Consider the following 18124-nt stretch of genomic DNA (forward strand, 5'->3'; position numbering starts at 1 on the left):
GCGGTTCAACTGTCAAACTCATTTCACTATGTTTACATTCAACTGAGAATAGTTTCGACAATTTTATGATATAATGTACCAAAATAAATCGACAAGCAAAAAATTGTATAATAATAGAATTTATCACATTTATTATCAATTATGTATAGTTTATCAATAAAATTAAAAGTTCTCCGAGCTAGTAATTAATCATATAATATTAAATTCAAAATAGCCAAATAGAATTTGAATAGTTGGATTGAAGTGCGATTTGAAACCAAACGAACTTTATTTAATTTAGAAAACAACATTGACATTAAAATTATTTAACAGCATTAATATGATCCTGATGCATTATTCCTTATAATAATTTAAATAAGGTGCATTTTCAAATATATTAAAATTTTAACGACAATTCTGATTATTTTTTAAGATTTATTAGATAAAGGATATTCATACCGTTAAAAGCTTATTTTTTTTCGAAATTTGTTAGACACTGAGAACCAGTTTATTAATGGTTTGTAAACTCTACCAAGGATTCTGGCAAGAAACTCCGGAATTAGAAATTCATTAAATAGTAAAACGGCAATGACAGTTTTATGGAAATACAATATGAAAGTGAATAAATTTATCGACTCTTACAAATTATTGAAGAAAAATCAAATTACACATTATCAAAAATATATAGTAATATATTAAAAATGAAGTTGAAGAATACAGTGAATTTATAATGAAAAATAAGTTTCCAAATTGAATAACGGTAATGCCAATGTCTGATAATTTCACTGAAAAGGAAGTTGGGAAATAAAATATTCAGATCCATAAAGACAAATATATATATATATATTTATAATGCATATGTATAATTTCTTTTTTTTTTTTTTTTAATGTATAATGTCATAGCGTCTATTATTATGTAAATTAAATAACATATTTTCCAAAATATCGAAAAAATGTTCAAATTTTTATCAGTGCTCCTGTATCCATAGAAAATGGAAAGCTATCATTTTTATTATCAAATAAAATTTGCAAAATATATATAAATAATAATTTAGTTTTAAAAAATAGAATTTTAATCCAATTTTATCACATACAAAATTTTAAGTACCATATAATTATTATTATATCTTCTAGAATTTATTATATTATTTATTTCAAAAAGACATAAATCTAATGCAATATCTAGTACAATATATATATATTACAAAGTTTTAATTTTTTTCTAAAATAAATTATAATATCTGATTAATTATAATAATATATTATTCTTAATATTCTCATATAAATTATTTATAAATAACAACACATTGAAAAAATTAATGAAAAACATCTAATTTATTAAAAGAAAATGAGTGCTTCAAATTAAAAGAACATTGAATCAAATTCTACAATATTTTACATAATGAATTTTGTTCTTTATTAACTATAAAATAGTGCAGCGTAGCTTTATTTTTCATAATATGAAATAAAAAATTTTAAAACTCTAGACAAAATAAAATCTTATCCTTGTATTATATATCAATGATATATATATATATATATATATATATATATATATATTCAACAATATTGAAAATGCGCCAAGTATTTTTTTTTTCTAAAATTCTCAATTAAATGAGCTGCTAAAATTCTATGAGTTTTAAATGATATTTCGTTTATTTGAAAAACCATGTAAGGTAATCATGTAAGATCTAACGCTCAATTTTAGCATAAGTTTGGACAAAATATTAATTGATGTTACACATACCAACATCTTGCATGTGATGGAAGCGCGGTCTTATAAATAGACTTTCCTCAGTCAATCTCTTCCGTTGATGCTGAGCAGAATTTTATGTAGCGGAAGCGGCACAGGCACTAGCTATAAGATAAATGAGGTAGAGAAGACGAGAGTAAGAACGTGCTTCCTCAAGCAAAAGGAGCGAGAGCGGGTCTACCCATATTTTTCAGTCGCAAAATTCTTGTAAATCTATCCAGTATTCTTGTAATTGTTCGTCTCTATATTTATCGCGAAAGGATATTCATAGAAAATGGGTGCATAATGGACGTCTTCCAAAAAATTTTGAGTAAACGTTTGCGGTATATCAAAGTAAATATGCAATAAAGAACTTATTTTTTCTATTTGGAGTGTATAAACGTAATCAAATATCGTTTAAAACACTATAAAATTTTATCGATTTAACAAGGAACTTCAATTATTCCCATTGAGAAAAATTATAAAATTTGTAAATTATACGAGAACTCAAAGACTTATGAAGCAAATAAATATATTTTATCTGTTAAAAGAAATATTTATTTTGAGGGTGATTTAGGTGGGTAAAGTTAGTATTATTAAACGATTAATAAAGAAATTAATAAATCTTTCTTGTAAAAAACCTTGTGTTTTATTTGTTTATTTATTTATTTGTTTGGATTGAATGAATAAAAAAGGTTAAAATGTACAAAATTTAAATCCAAAATGCAAATAATTGCTTCGAAAGAATTATCAATAGATCAATAGATATATTAATAGAACGATAGTAGTTGAAATAAGGTGGCATTTATCTCACTTTACCGAATGAATCACGCGGATCGATCATGCTTTATCTTTGCTGGTTAGACTGTTTAAAATTGCAACAATGTGATTGGAATAAGGTTTTAATTTAATCAGTAGTCGACAGTTTGTTCTATTAAATCAATAATTTATATATAAATTATTTAATTTTAAGAACGTATATATATATATCAACAAAATATCTATAAATGTAGTATTCATCATTTATCATACATACTATATAGTCTATTGACTACAGTATGTTTATGGTGTATTATGTATTATGTAAATATAGTGAGTTCAAAATATGATTATAATGTATTTTATCATTAGCATGAAACATAAATATTGCCATTAGATATAATATTATCCTTTTTTTACTATGTATTCATATCAACATAAAACAATAACTCTCAAGAATTATAATTAAGAAAATTTCAACCTGCTATTATCTCTTTTGTATTCTTTACAATCAATAATTCAAGACAATATTTGGGACATAGTAAAACAATAATATACAAAAGCATAAATACTAAACAAAGTATAAATATCCTTGTAATAATATGCGAATATTATAAAATGATATGTAATATATATATATATATATATATATATATATATATATATATATATATTCGTGAGATGTACGGTTAATAATAGTGAAATTTACTGAAAAGATAAATCCTTTTACCTCTTATCTATTAATATATATCATTTTTCTTCATTTGTTATAATTAAATTTAGTATATGTAAAAAGAAAATGATTATATCCATTATTATTTATATACAGAAGCATACATGTATTCATAAATACCTAATATAATATAAATTTAAATATCATTCTACACTCACTGTGAAACGTGAAAACCATTGCCTATCTTGGTTTCACTCAATATGATATTTTAATCACTATGCTGTTTGTATGATACAGTATGATACTGTTATATGCCTGCGAAAAGTTAGAAACGTTTTGTTTATGAAAAGAATTGATAACTTTTATAACATTATTTTTGAATTTTTTTATTGGTCACTTACGTTATTTTTTTTTTTTTTTTTTTTTTTTTTTTTTTTTTTTTTTTTTTAACCACAGTATAATATATAAAACATATTTAATTGAAGATAACTTGACACTTATACGTTTATATATAACGTATAGTTTGCCTTTCGTTCAACTTAAAATATTATAACTATTTTTTTTTTATCCTCATTGCGATATTTCTCTTCTTATACTTCTTGTATTCATAGAATTTTCTTTTATATTAATTATATTTTTATATTTTTCCATTTATATTTATAAAAACTTTTATACATACATATTATAGAGCGAATAATGTTTAAATAATACGGATTTTATAATTGAACGACGATCCATAATGACAGAATAAATCTAATTTTTATTATATAATTATTTAGAATATAGTTATACTATTTTTATCTACTAAATGACAATAAATATAAGGCTCTATGTATGTATTACCGAAATAACGATATTAATCATTGATACGTAATGAATTTTTACTAAATTTCTTTGTTAGAACGTTTGTATCTTGGAAGATACAAAATGTATTTTGAAAGATTTCTTATTTTTATTTATAATCATTACTATTCTACATAAAATAAAAAAAAAATTATAAATCAATCAGTGAGATTTTCTCTTATTTAATTGAAACGACTAGTTTTATATTTTACAAAAAGTAAACTCAATAGACAAAAGAATTTATTTTTCAATTAGAATTTCATGGTACTTGAAACGTCAACGATAGTGATGTAATTATTTTTTAGTGAAAATTTTGAGTAAAATGATAGTTCACTCTACAAATTCCAAATATATCCTTTTCATTAGCATTTCCAAATTCAGATTTTGAAAAAACTTACTTATTCCCAAATTATCCTAAGTATGTATGCATTACCACGATTGAAAACTACATGGTGACATTAACATTTGATAAGGAGAAATTACTATTATAATGTTAATGTACTACTTCAGATAGCGATGAGTATGAGATCGAATAGATGTGGTGAATTTCTGTAAGCATAGCGCTCGAATATAATGAAACAATTAATTAAAAAAAACAATTAAACAATATGGCGAATGAGCCCTCAAAGTGCAAAGTGATGGGTTCCCGTGTATACTGGCATGGTTGGCTCTCTAACAGTTTGTAAGCTTTGATTGTCACTGATTGAATTTTTGCCAAATGTCGGTCGTTGAAGGCAGTCGGATAACTGTTGACCGATTTACCAGAAGAAAAAACAGTGCCATTTGAGAATGAAAATAATGAATTCTATTGAAGGTTTGTCAGCTTACGGAGAATTTTTGTAGGCTAAGTGTGAGAATGGCAACCTTGCATTTGATACATTTTCACACATTGTCTTTAATTACGATAAATGCCAATAGAGAGGAGGCGTAGAAAAAAAAATATACTAGTTCATAGTTGAATTACAATACGAGGTTGAGAAATTCATTCACTAGTTAGCTTTTGATGAAAAGATACGCGAGACATACTCTCACAACATCCACATAGAATTTATGATGACTTTTCCCTATTGTATTTGTTTGTACATTTTCTGCCCTAATATTTGACTCTTTTTAAAAATGCAATTGCTTTGTTGTCATTGTACAAGTACTTTGAGCTGCTGATCAACCTTGTTTACGTATTCATTGTGCATTGAACACTAAAACATTATCAACCCATTTTTTTTTTTTATTATTGTACTCATCGAATTACATTTATTCTAATACTTAATGGCACTATATGCAGCAACGTATTTAATTATTAAAATTTGATCTAACATAAAAGAACATATAAAAATATTTGTGTACATTACATGCATTGCTCGAGAAAAAATATAAAATAATTACTAAATTATTTTGTTTGCATAATACTCGATGCTATGATGAGCGATTAAGGGGATGAACAATTTTTTTTTCTTTTAATAAAAAAGCCAATTTATTTTATTCGATGAATATTCTTAAAAAATAATTTTTTTTCTTAAAAAAAAAATTCTACCAATCCTCTTTTTCAATATATCAATAAAATAAAAATAAAAAAATTAATATAATAATTAAAGACTGCATAGGTTAAAACTGAAATAACCTTAATAATTCCTTTCTATGTCTAATAAATTCTATTGAATAGAATATTTACAGAATTATTTTACCTAATTGGATAAAATTATTATGATATATTGCATTGTCAACAGATATTATTAAGAATAATCTTAATTTCAATTCATAAATTAATAAATATCTAATTGAATAGCTCTTGAAGATAATTTACATTAGCGTTATGATTATCTATTTACTATGATATAAAAGAACCAATGGAAGTAAAAATTAATAACATCTAAAACGGAATTACAATTGAATAACATAAATTGTTTCAATTTAATAGGTTAATTGTATTTAAATATAAAAGTTACAATGATTATGTTCATATGATTAATTGATTGCATTTTATATTTATAATTTGGATATCGTATAAGTAACATAAATACTAAATATTATGTTTTATTACCATAATAATTTTTGTAATTTTCACTAAAATTTATCTTATTATATGAATAATCAAATTTAATAATTAAATATATAATTTTAATTTGTATAAAGTATTTAAGGAATAGAGTTGTTGGATTATATTAAATATATATTGATTTTTCCCTCATTATCAATACTAGATATGATATTTAAAAACAATAAATAAATAAATATTTTACAAAAATAAAATAAAGTTTCGTCTTTTTAATAGGTAACTCATTTATTAATATCTACGACTAAATGAAATAAAGTACTATACAATATATACGGTGCTTTCATCTAATATTAATAGATTTAATTATGTTGGACCAAAAATAATGATAAAATCTACCATTAATTTAGTTTGCAAAAAACGTTGATATAATATTCATATTTTTTTTTTCATCGTCGTGTGTAATATTTTCTGCTTTTTACACCACAAAACATGTATGTAATTTTGTTCCTTTTGAAAATGTAACTTCCGAGAATGTGCATAGTTTGCGATATGTTTTCACAAATGACATCATACATTTAGCTAATCTGAATACGGATTACCTAGTAAATGTTTTATGAATCTTCGTTCATTCGACAATAATTCACATGCTCGGAATAAAATACAAAGAATTTAGTGCACTTGGGAGTATAATAATTTGTTGAACTATATTGTTGAATATTTTTCAGTAACTTTTCTATTTAGCTTGAATACATAAATCTTGACATAAATAAAAAAAAATTGAATATGTATTACTGATTGAGAGCGAGAGCAAAAGAGAGAGAGAGAGAGAGAGAGAAAGAGAGAGAGAGAGAGACATGAAAAACCCTAAGTATCATTCATCATTCGGTAAATACATTTTCAAGTTAATTATCTGAAAATGTAAACTAAATATTGAATAACATTTTTGCTTAATTTAATATACCCTTGGAGATATGAAAATATTATCTTAACTAATGAACATACAATTTAAATGAGTCTACGTGCAAAAATAACAAAGAAACAAGTGCGAGAATGAGAACTTGTAGAGTGTGAACCTTTCTGAAGAAAGTAAAAAAAGGAAAGAAAGGTCGACGAAGAAAAAACTAAATATAAGAGAGTAGGTTCGAGAATATAAGTAGGTAGCAAAATTTGAAAAAAGTAATGTAAAATAAACAAGGAAAGGAAAAATTGGAATAAAAGAGAGAGAATCTAATGTAATTTTAGCATTAAACTCAGACATCTTGAATTTGGAGGCAAACTGCTTTTAAGGATTTTTCTTGTCAAGTAGTATTTCAATCGCGCAATCTGTTACTTGTCTCCTCTTGTTACTCGTGCGTCCTTTTTATCTATCCTTCTTCTGAACATGTCTCTCGCTTTTGAATCTCAATCTTGATCCCATCAAACTTGATCCCATATTGGAATACATTATAAATAAGAAATGTCTAATATTAATCAATAGGGTATTATTATCTATCAAAGATCATGAATTGGCAAATAAATCATGGAAAGAACATGTTTGGACCAATTTTTAAAATAAAATCAATGCTGATGTCAAATAATTCAATTATTCTTTTCGTGCCGTTAAATTAGTGGCAAAGTCTATACATACTTTAAGATATACAATTGGTTAAATAATTTGAAATAATATTAAACTTAATTGACGCACAGTATTTATGATTAGTTAAAATTACTTTTTATATATTCTTGGAATTAGAAAAACAGATTTCGTAAAAATTGTTTTTTTTTTTTTTTTTTATAAGTTATTTAATTCTTTATCACGTTATCTCGAAGACTTTAGTCGACACTATACACGCTACAATAAATGATGATAATGGAGAAGAGCGTTGGCGGCTGAAGGATACGCTTGATCACTATGCTGAAAAACTTTGGAATATTCACTCGTAACTAGTATGTGTACAAAAAAAATAGATAGATAAACATACAAACAAATACGCTCGCGCGCTAAGGCACGCATACCTACATATAAATAGATAAATAAAAAGGTGGATAGATAGATAGATAGATCGATGGAGAGAGAGAGAGAGAGAGAGAGAGAGAGAGAGAGAGAGAGAGAGGGAGCGCTTGAGTATGTAAAAAAGAGAAAGAGAAGAATCTTAACTTCTGAATAATCTTGTTTATAATATCCCTTTGCAGTCTCGATTTATTGTTCCATATAATTTGATACCGAAACATCGAAATTGATTTTAGAATGAGACTTCGAAATTTAAGAGTCCCGATCTGCACATTTTCTAACCTCATCTTCTCTCTACTGTGTGTCTTACATTGAAATTGCAATACAGATTGATATTGCCTTTAGAATCTACTTTTATAAGAGTTCAATTATTTTCACGTCTTTACATAAAATGATACATTATATCTCCCTTTCGATATTGTCATTTCAAAAAGCCATACAATGCTATTTGTCGTTATATTTTGAAGCAATACTTTAAGCATCTATCGAGTCTATTTATGCGAATATTTATATTAATAGAGATTGTTAGTTCCACATTTACGTATAAAAAGTACAAAATATATATCTCAATAATATTAATTTCATATTACTGTCGTAATGTAGATATTTTCAAAAGCAGGAATCTATTTGATAGTATACTTAAATTCGTAATCTGAAATGTAGGGTAATAAATATAAAAAAAAAAATTCGGAAAATGTCAAATTATTAAAATATTTTATTATAGAAAAATTTTAAATAAGCCATACGAATTATTATTAATAAAGTGTGCATTTTTTTCGAGAAAAGTTTTAATTTTAGCTTATTTATATTATTATTGCTTTACTTTTTATAAAACTCATGAAATAAACGAAACGAGAAATGGAATTATAATTTTTCTTTTCACTAAACAAAGGAAGACTAAAACGTTTTAAAGCACATGTAAATTATAAATGAATAAATTATAAATAAATATCGTAGAAGTTGAAACAAAAAATATAGAAAAATAATATCGATAAGCAATTTTATATCGATTATAATCAAAATATCATTTGATCATGATTTAAAACATATAAATAAATTTATCATATTTAATCGTCATATTAAAGAAGCCTCGGTGGTATGGAATAGCCAATATAATAAAACCAGTGCAAGGTGGGACTCTAATATCCTGAAGCTCATCAACCTGTAATTCTTTTTAATCTCTTTATTACATGTTGCCTCTTTAATTTGCCACTTTTGTTTTTTCATCCTTATCCATCGTAATCCTTGGTTATTTGAGTAATATTTTCTTGGTTGATATTTCCTCCTATAAAAGCGATGACGAAGGTTACGTACGAACAAGCAGATACGCGCAAACAGCCCAAACAAATTGAAAAACCAAGAGATGATAGAATGAGATTTACAGATTTGTTTGTCTGGTATCGTTATAAGGAAGGATAAATTATTACTTATTACCTAAAATCCTTGTCTACTTCCTTCGCTCGTCGTCTAGTTTCAATATAGAATCGTATGCTACGTAACGACGATAATCGGCGAGTGGGAGCTCCAAAGAATAATGCACTCTACTCATTTTGCACGATATGTGATGATTGGACATTGTCGGTACATACCAAAAGTGACAAAGAGTGAGAGGGAGAGAGAGAGAGAGAGAGAGAGAGAGAGAGAGAGAGAGAGAGAGAGAGAGGTGGGCCGGGTAGAGGAGTAGTTCGCGCATTCTCTCCTTTGCTCTCCAGTTATGTCAAGCTAGCCGACGAATTCCTGGGATCAATGCGTCGGTGCACCAAAACGCCTGCGCCGCCCTTTTACCCCCACTCGCAATTTAGAAAAGACGCGTTGTATATGTGTACGAGCGAGAGAGCGTGAGAGCGAGAGAGCGCGATAGAGAATGCGAGCCCGAGAGGGAGGGGGTGGGGTTCTGGTGCGCACGAGATGGCGCAGGAAGGAGGATAGAACGATAGTCTGCCGCCTTATGCACGCCCGTTGATGTTGGTCCTGCTTGGTTTTTGTCCCCACCCTCAGCTGATCGGTTCTCCCTCCGACAGCCGGCTGGAGCCACTGAACCGCACTGATACGCGCGCGCGCGCCTACGCACACACGCACGCACGTACGCGCGCTGTTGTCGATTCACCAACACAATCTCGGCCCCGGAGAATTAGTGAGAATCGGTGCCCCCGTTACTTATTTCGAAGCGTTTCGCGCCTGTGCACGCAAGCACAGGGGAGGTAGAGCGAGAGAGAAAGATCGACGAATTTCTAGGGTTGGCGGGCCCTCGCCAATCTCCAGCTACGCTCGTGCGCGCGTGGGGTTCAAGCAAGGCTGTCGGGAGCTAAGGTCGACGTGCTCGGTATTATCGTTGCCTTGCCTTCTTCCTCGCGGGAAAACGCCTCGAATAGGCGTATTTGGGGGCTTGGAGTGCGCGTGTCACGTGAATAAGCCAGCGAAAGTAAATAAAGTCGCCGCAGTCCTTAAGAATTCCAGGTGCCACCACCCTCGGGTAACGAGTATATCGATAATCTACCGTCCCTGACACAGTTACGCGCGTATAAGAAAGAAACTTGTTCGCGAGGTAGGTTCGCAGGCTGTGGCCCTCGCGTACCACCTCTCTCTCACTCATCAGTGATGTTCGCGCGATATGCGTCTCACGAAAGAGACGACATCGATGCGCCAAGCTTAAAGTAATTCATCCGCTGATTCTTTCCAGCCCCGTTGATAAGAGGATCCGAGTGAGTGTGACAACGCGTCCCCCAGATGTATAAGCGTCTAGTGCCGGTTGTGCATCTTCGTCGGCGCAAATTCGAGAGATGCTAAGTTACGTGAGTGCAGGCCCTTGAGGCTAAGGTGTAATAATAATTAGTGCAACGGATGGTGTTGGGATACCCATGGCCAAGAGCCCATCAGTCTGCTATTGTCCAGTGCGAATTGGCAACGACCTGTGAGTACGTGTAAGGATAAGAGCGGCTCTGGCTCCAGGTGTCCAGCCAACTTCTTTTTAGCCCAGGCTTTCAAAGGTCTTGAAGGACTAGAGGTCCTTCGCCAAGCGAAACTCGTGCGTTCTCTCGTCTTGAAAAAGTGAGTGATAACAGAAATCGCCGATATCCCATGTGCTTGGCTTATGTCTACTGGACCCTCGATGAGTGCTTATTTATCTCTGGATGTAGGGAAGTTTCAGGTTCCTCGAGAGTGCTTTGAATAAAAGCGATGTGTGTGCTTCGGTTTCGCGAGAGCCGAGGAGAAATTTTTAATTTTCCAATTAGCGGACGACACGGTGTTTTAGAGTGTAAACATGATGGTGACGTATACGTGAGTGGGAATTAACATAAAAATCCGAGATGTACGAGTGTTGTCATGCGAACGTCTATTATGTGAAAATAAAAACGACATATAAGTCACGTAGATTTTTGCTAGTTTCTTTTTTTTTTCATATATGCGCTACAAATCAAGCTATTTATTTATTCATTTATTTATTTATTTATTTATTATTATTATTATTATTTTAATCATTGAAAATGTTAAAGCTTATTTATAATTCCAAGCCTTTGGATACTACGTAAATTTTCAACTTGCAATTTCAATTTCCTATGCAATACAACAAAAATTTTTATCAAATTCCACGCTCAAAGGGAAATATGCGCTATTATTATGTGACATTATTTTTAAATGGACTATCGCTTGAAATTTCTCAATAAAATAATAATTAAAATATTTTCCTCTGATATGCTTATTTTGGGATTCGTCCAAATTTTTTAACAATCCTTCTGCCGACAATAATCATTATGCCGTATAACTTTTTATTATATATATATATATATATATATATATATATATATATATAATACATCAATATATTTTATATATACATAGACAGATATAGATAAGTACATTTGTGCATTGAAAAAATGACATAATGGGTGGTTGAAGATTCATTAATCTATATATATATATATATATTATAATATGCGAAAATAGAACACTTTTATTTTCGCCAAATGATAAATTCTATTGGGATCGGAAACGATAATCGAGTCACGTAGGATTGTGAGAGAATCATTTTTGTCTTTGCATAAATTTTTAGAGGGAAAGTGACTCGGCAGAAGACGCGCTTGTCCGATTACGCGATGAGGGAGGATTTATTGTACAGACATTCTCCCTTTGTGCTTCCTTTTCCACTTTTACGCGGGACTACACCTTTCTCATCTCTTATGCATTCTTACTCTTTTGTCAACTGTAAATATTATAATATTTCCGGCTAACGTTCCCATCTGGTGAAATTTTTCAATCCTTCAGCTGAATATTGATTGAATCAGCGTGAAAGATATATTTTTAAAATAGGAGATTTATTAAATCTACATCGATATTAATTATGTCGATGATACTGTAATGTTCTTCTGAATTTGAAACAACTTTCTTTATTCATATCCGTATCAACGTTGTACATTTCTCTTCTCGTCTTATTTTCTCTATTTATCAATACTTGTTTATCCTCACTTCTACCAATTTATGAATTATGAAAGATACTCGATTATGGGAAGAAAAAATTAATTATACTAACAGTTGAAAAGAAAAAATTTATCATGTAAGAAAAATACAATAGAATTTCGATAAAGATAGACATCTTTTGAAAATAGAATATAATTTATAAATTCATAGTTTTTAACAATAAATATATGAACGGTATAGACGAGATGTAATGAATGATCGTAATAAAAGTGCTATAAAATCTTTGCTTTTTCATATAAAATTTACAAAAGCAAAAAAATGTAAAAGTAAACATTAAATAAATATATCACAATATTGTATTTTAAAACAGTATGTTTAATAATATTCTTCCCATAAAAGTAATGAAATTATTATTAATTTGATATTAGAAAAATTGAAGATCATGAATAATTTTTAATAAATATGTCTAAATGGTCAGTGTTATATTTTTCATTTTGCATTCTTTACTATAAAATCATGTTTTCAGATATTATAGTATTAAAATTTGTTTAAAAATATTATGTATTAAACAAATTATAGTTTAAGAAAATTATTAGAGATCAATCTGCTTTTATTAGGGTGAAAATCTAAATGAAGTTACATATCAAAATATATTCAAGCTAATTTATGAAAAATTAACATAACTAATTACATTCTGGTATTTATTTATATAAATATATATATATATATATATATGAAAATGTATATACGGAATGAAAACATACGGAAATTTGACAGTTTTATTATAGTTAATTCTTATATTTTATAACTTTTTTCATAAAAATTTATAAATTTCTCCGACCGTTATCTAAAATCATGAAATTCTATGTAATTTATGCAATAAATAAGGATATTAAATAAGGATATATTTAACAATGTATAGTTTATAACTAAAAGTTATCGAAATATTATTATATAGAATTATTAAAAATTTCTCAATTTTAATTTGTCAAATTAAACTGCGAATTAATAAATTATTAAGTGGAAACATCGTGATTAAGGTAGGAGAGAAATTTTTATCTAAATACCTAAAGTAATTTTTGATTTTATTTTTGAATCATATATTAGCTTTATTTTCATATTTTCATATTATTTTCATTATTCGTTTCAAGTAAAAAGTTGAGTAATTAAAATTATAACGTAAGACAGAATTATCTTATGTTAACCTGCCTATATAATTATCCTACTCTGTACTCTCTCTCTCTCTCTCTCTCTCTCTCTCTCTCTCTCACTCTCCCCCTCTCAGTTCTTTACATGTATAGTTGGTAATACTTTAATATGAGCGAAAAGTATAAAAGATGTCAAAATGCTCCCGAAACTTTCAAATATGTTAAAAGAAAAAAGATGTACTTCACGAATACCAAAACTGAAAGATGTACATGTTACAGTATGCGAACAATTCGCAGAATTCAATGCATATATTTTTCATTATCTAGGAGACTAATTCTTTTTCTTTCTCTGTTTTATTTTCATACTTTAAAATTTCATTTCATGCACGTTTTTTGCTTTAAGAATTTTTGAAATATTTAAGAATTTTGTTAATGTATGTTTGTAACGACCAATCCTTGCAATTCAACCGGATGTCATAAAATTAAATAATACACGCAAACATTCTCTATGTACATACAAGAATCCCTATTCTGAACGCTTGTAACAGTGTTTACAAATAATATTTGAATTATTTATCATTTATAAGTTTTCATTAAAATTTCGTAAACTTAGCAAGTTGCTTTATATGAATTAAAATTATTTTACAACATTTATTGCTTCTTTTATAATATTTATTAAATAATTTTGAACTTTTATTATCTTAATGACTAGAATTTTTTAATAAAAAAATTATGTTTTATTATATATCCCTCAAAAGTGTTTTGAAATTCTATCGTCACATTTAATGAGGGAGGAACTTATCCCTTCTGATAACATAAAACGCCTTGTATATTAATGTCTAGTTAAGTGTTAAACTTCGCCATGTCATCCTTAGTAATCTACTGAAGTATTGTCTACAAAATCAAGAATCCCTAAAAAAAAGCAACATTATTAAATATCATGTAACATTGAATGTTTGTAAACATAATAATTAGCTTTGTAGCAAGTGTTCAACTATTTACTAACATTTGAATATTCATATAGAATGTATAAACATTGCTATTCATGTATACTCTTGCATATACTATTTTTTTACAATATCCTCACAAATATAATGATCAAACATGCCTCATACCAACATATATAGATAGATATAATATATCAATGTTTATTTCAGTAAAAATATCTATGAGCGCGTGCGTATTTTTATCACACATCTTATCTTCGGAGAAACAATAGTTTTTTTCATTTTGCATCAGGCGTTTTAAACATTTCATCTTCACGGTTAATTTATTTTATAATTTAATTTATTATTAATGTTTAAAGTGATGTTTTTTCTTACAAACGAACTCTAATATACTATAATTGGATTTTATATGATTACAAAAGAATTCGTAAAAAACAATCAAAGTTGATTTTTTCTTGATCTTATAATTTATGATTTATTATGATATATATTGAAACTATCATGCTCGAATTTCTCCCACTAATTATTATTAGTCGTATAATATCATAAACAGATAATATTAAATAATTGCAAACTAGTTAGTTATTTTAATACCTACATAGGGTCGTTTAGCTATTTTAATTGTTAAATAATAATGAATAACTAATAAATATTAAATTAGGTTAAGTAAAATATTCCAACTCTTACACTTCAATAAGTGCTTTCACGTATATACATACAAACATCCTCGGATGAGGCCACGTATAAATGTGTGTAGGTAAGAACAATCGTGTACATGACGTATAAAAATTTTTTTGCCAATATCGTTGACACGTTTTTCGCTATTTACGATCTCTATAAATTTGTCCATACATTGCAAAATGCCGTCTAACAAATACGCGAATCTAATAAATATCAATACTTGAGGCAGTAAAGTTTTATCATAAGGCACAAGTGCATACAAACAGCACTTATATACATAGTATCATAAGAGTAGAGCGCAACCTGGTTCGAAAAAGTGGAAATTTCAGATTTCACGTCCTTCCGGTTACCCATGACATAAGAGAGAAGGAAGGTAATCGACAATTTTGTTGAGCCATAAGTCATGTATAACTGACATACCTTCTTAGGGCGAATATGCATCTCATCACTCATGAAAATTTTGCAAGTTCGACCATGCTATGAACCTCCATAATATAGCTCTTAGCAAATAATTTCGTCATGCACTCAACGGCCATTTGCTCATTCTTTTATATTAATTCTTTTACCCAGCACTTTATATGTGCATAATAAATGCTTATTGAATAACAATAGACTTTTTCAAATTAAATTTTGCAAACTTGAACTTCCCCCATTGTTTTCATATTAAATCCTTTAACTTTAAGAATGAATATATTATTTACAAGGCGATATTTTCATTATATTGTCAGGCACGGTAGCACATCATTTTTCATTAATTTTATTGAAATTATAACTATTTGAAAAATACAAAGTTTCAACTTTATTATTTTACTAATAAAAATTAGAATAAAAATCAGCTGCATCGAAAAGCAAGATTTTATCGACTATTTTATATATAATTGCAATTAACGATATATCAAAAACAAAAAAAAAAACAAAAAAAAAACACTTAAAAATACAACTAAACATTATTTAATTATAATGAAAATTAAAATAAAATAAAATATTAACAATTTATCAATAAATTCTCTATAAAATTTGAATGATAAAATAGATTTTACCCTATTAATTCTTTCGTATAAGACCTGCAATGATTAATGATATTGAAACTTAACGAGTGATTGTTTCGAGTTGAAAAAATTGAAAAATTTATATTGAAAAATAGAAAATTTATAGATAAATACGCTTGAAGAGTAGATTTACGTTTATTTACAGTTAAAAGATTATTACCAATTTCAATGTTTTGTTCACGAAATGTATTCGTGTAGAAAAGTCATGTTTTACCAAACCATATCGTACATGTATTGTTTTTAATAGCTAAAATACATTCTTCAATATATATTCTCTTTAATTTAAGCCTTGAAGCTTGCATTCATAAATATTTTTTATATTTTAGATGTTAAATTTTAGTTATACTCGTTTCATAATGTATAACCTAGAAACTTTTTATTTAAATCTGAACAAACATTTTTTATTAAACTTTTTCAAGAAGTTAACAAAAGTTTAGTATGAAAAGAATGATTTACATCTTTCCGAAAAAGGAAGATCCATATTTTTAAAATATAAAATTTTTATTTTTTGAAAATAATAGAATATGTTTTTATTGACATGTAATAAACAAACTATTTTCTTCATTACTAACAAGTCATTCTCCTTTCAATTCATTTCATTTTCCTTGACTTTTATTAATTTCAAACGGACTATATAAATTTGTTTCTATTTTTTTTTTTTTTTGGCGATATAAATTTTAATTACTGCACGTTACGAAAAATTATGAAAATAACCGTACTTTGTATTTACAATGAAATTCATTACATTACATAATATATCACAGATATTTATGAACATAAAAGTTAGACTCGTATACAGAATTTTTATAATATTTAAATATTTACACCTAAAGCGATTCATTTAGAATAGAAGACAGTAGAAAAAGCATAATTTACATTTATAATTGTTTTATTGTTGACAATAAGATGCGATATTTTATATAATCAGTGAAGATTTATTCATTTATTATAATACTAGACTAAGATTTAAAAGCGTTGAAAATATTTTTTTACATACGTTTGAAACATTTTAATCTCAGCAGAACGAACATAATATTATCCTGCAAAGAAGTTTTCTTTTCTCATTCGCTTATCTTAAATTAATGATAAAGTATAGCTTATTCGGCATACACAATTATTTTTCAAGGAAGCAAATTTCCTAAGACAATAAATACGATTAACGAATGAAAATGTTGAAATTATATAATACTCGCGTTATTCAAAGCTGCGACTTTCTTCATCATTAAAGTTGCTCGAAAATACAATAAATTACATTTCTATCTGAGGTAGAAAAATATCGAGATGAAGAACAAAGTGGACTTAACTTGTAATTGAACTTGACATCGCACTCACTTATTTCCTCGCGAGAAGCTGAAACATAGGCATACTTCCCGTCTATCCCGGTCCTATTCATACGCGATATTACTAATTTAATTGCATAATAAACATACATATACGTTGAAATAACTTCGATGTAGCACTTTCAATTTATTATAATGTTTAATCAGTCTAACTATATGATTATAAATCTATATAATCTATACATGATATATAAATCTTTTCATTTTCTTTTTGCTTTTTTGTCATTCATACATTATGATGTTACCAACAATTACTAGGTCACTCATATTTTCCATAAAACATCATTAAAAAATCTTTAATTAATTGCAATCCTCGTAAAGTGTCCTTACTTAATTTACGAGAAATTGTCTATTTTAGAACGAATAAAAATATATAAATGAATTTATTAGCTTTTTTTATGTACTTTTGTAAGATATACGTGAAACAAATGTAATAAGAAATAACGTCCATTCGTGACTTTTATCAAACCAGATATTTCCTTAAATTTTAAGATTGGCTTCGTTTGTCTTCTTCTACATTATCTTCTATATGATTTGTATATTATGGTTTATTAACTTTCAATTATTACATAAC

General features: G+C 27.7%; 1 protein-coding gene across 1 annotated transcript in view; it reads left to right on the forward strand.

The window, feature by feature from the left end:
- The first annotated feature begins 10562 nt into the window (after positions 1-10562).
- The window catches only part of dpr12 (defective proboscis extension response 12), a 140102-nt gene continuing 132540 nt past the window's right edge, over positions 10563-18124 (forward strand). The window contains exon 1 of the mRNA XM_011495989.1: positions 10563-11017. The gene's annotated coding sequence lies outside the window, so the exon portion shown is untranslated. The remainder of the gene's footprint in view (positions 11018-18124) is intronic.

This window comes from Ceratosolen solmsi, unplaced genomic scaffold (genome assembly GCF_000503995.2).
Source record: "Ceratosolen solmsi marchali unplaced genomic scaffold, CerSol_1.0 scaffold11, whole genome shotgun sequence".
Taxonomy (NCBI): Eukaryota; Metazoa; Arthropoda; class Insecta; order Hymenoptera; family Agaonidae; genus Ceratosolen; species Ceratosolen solmsi.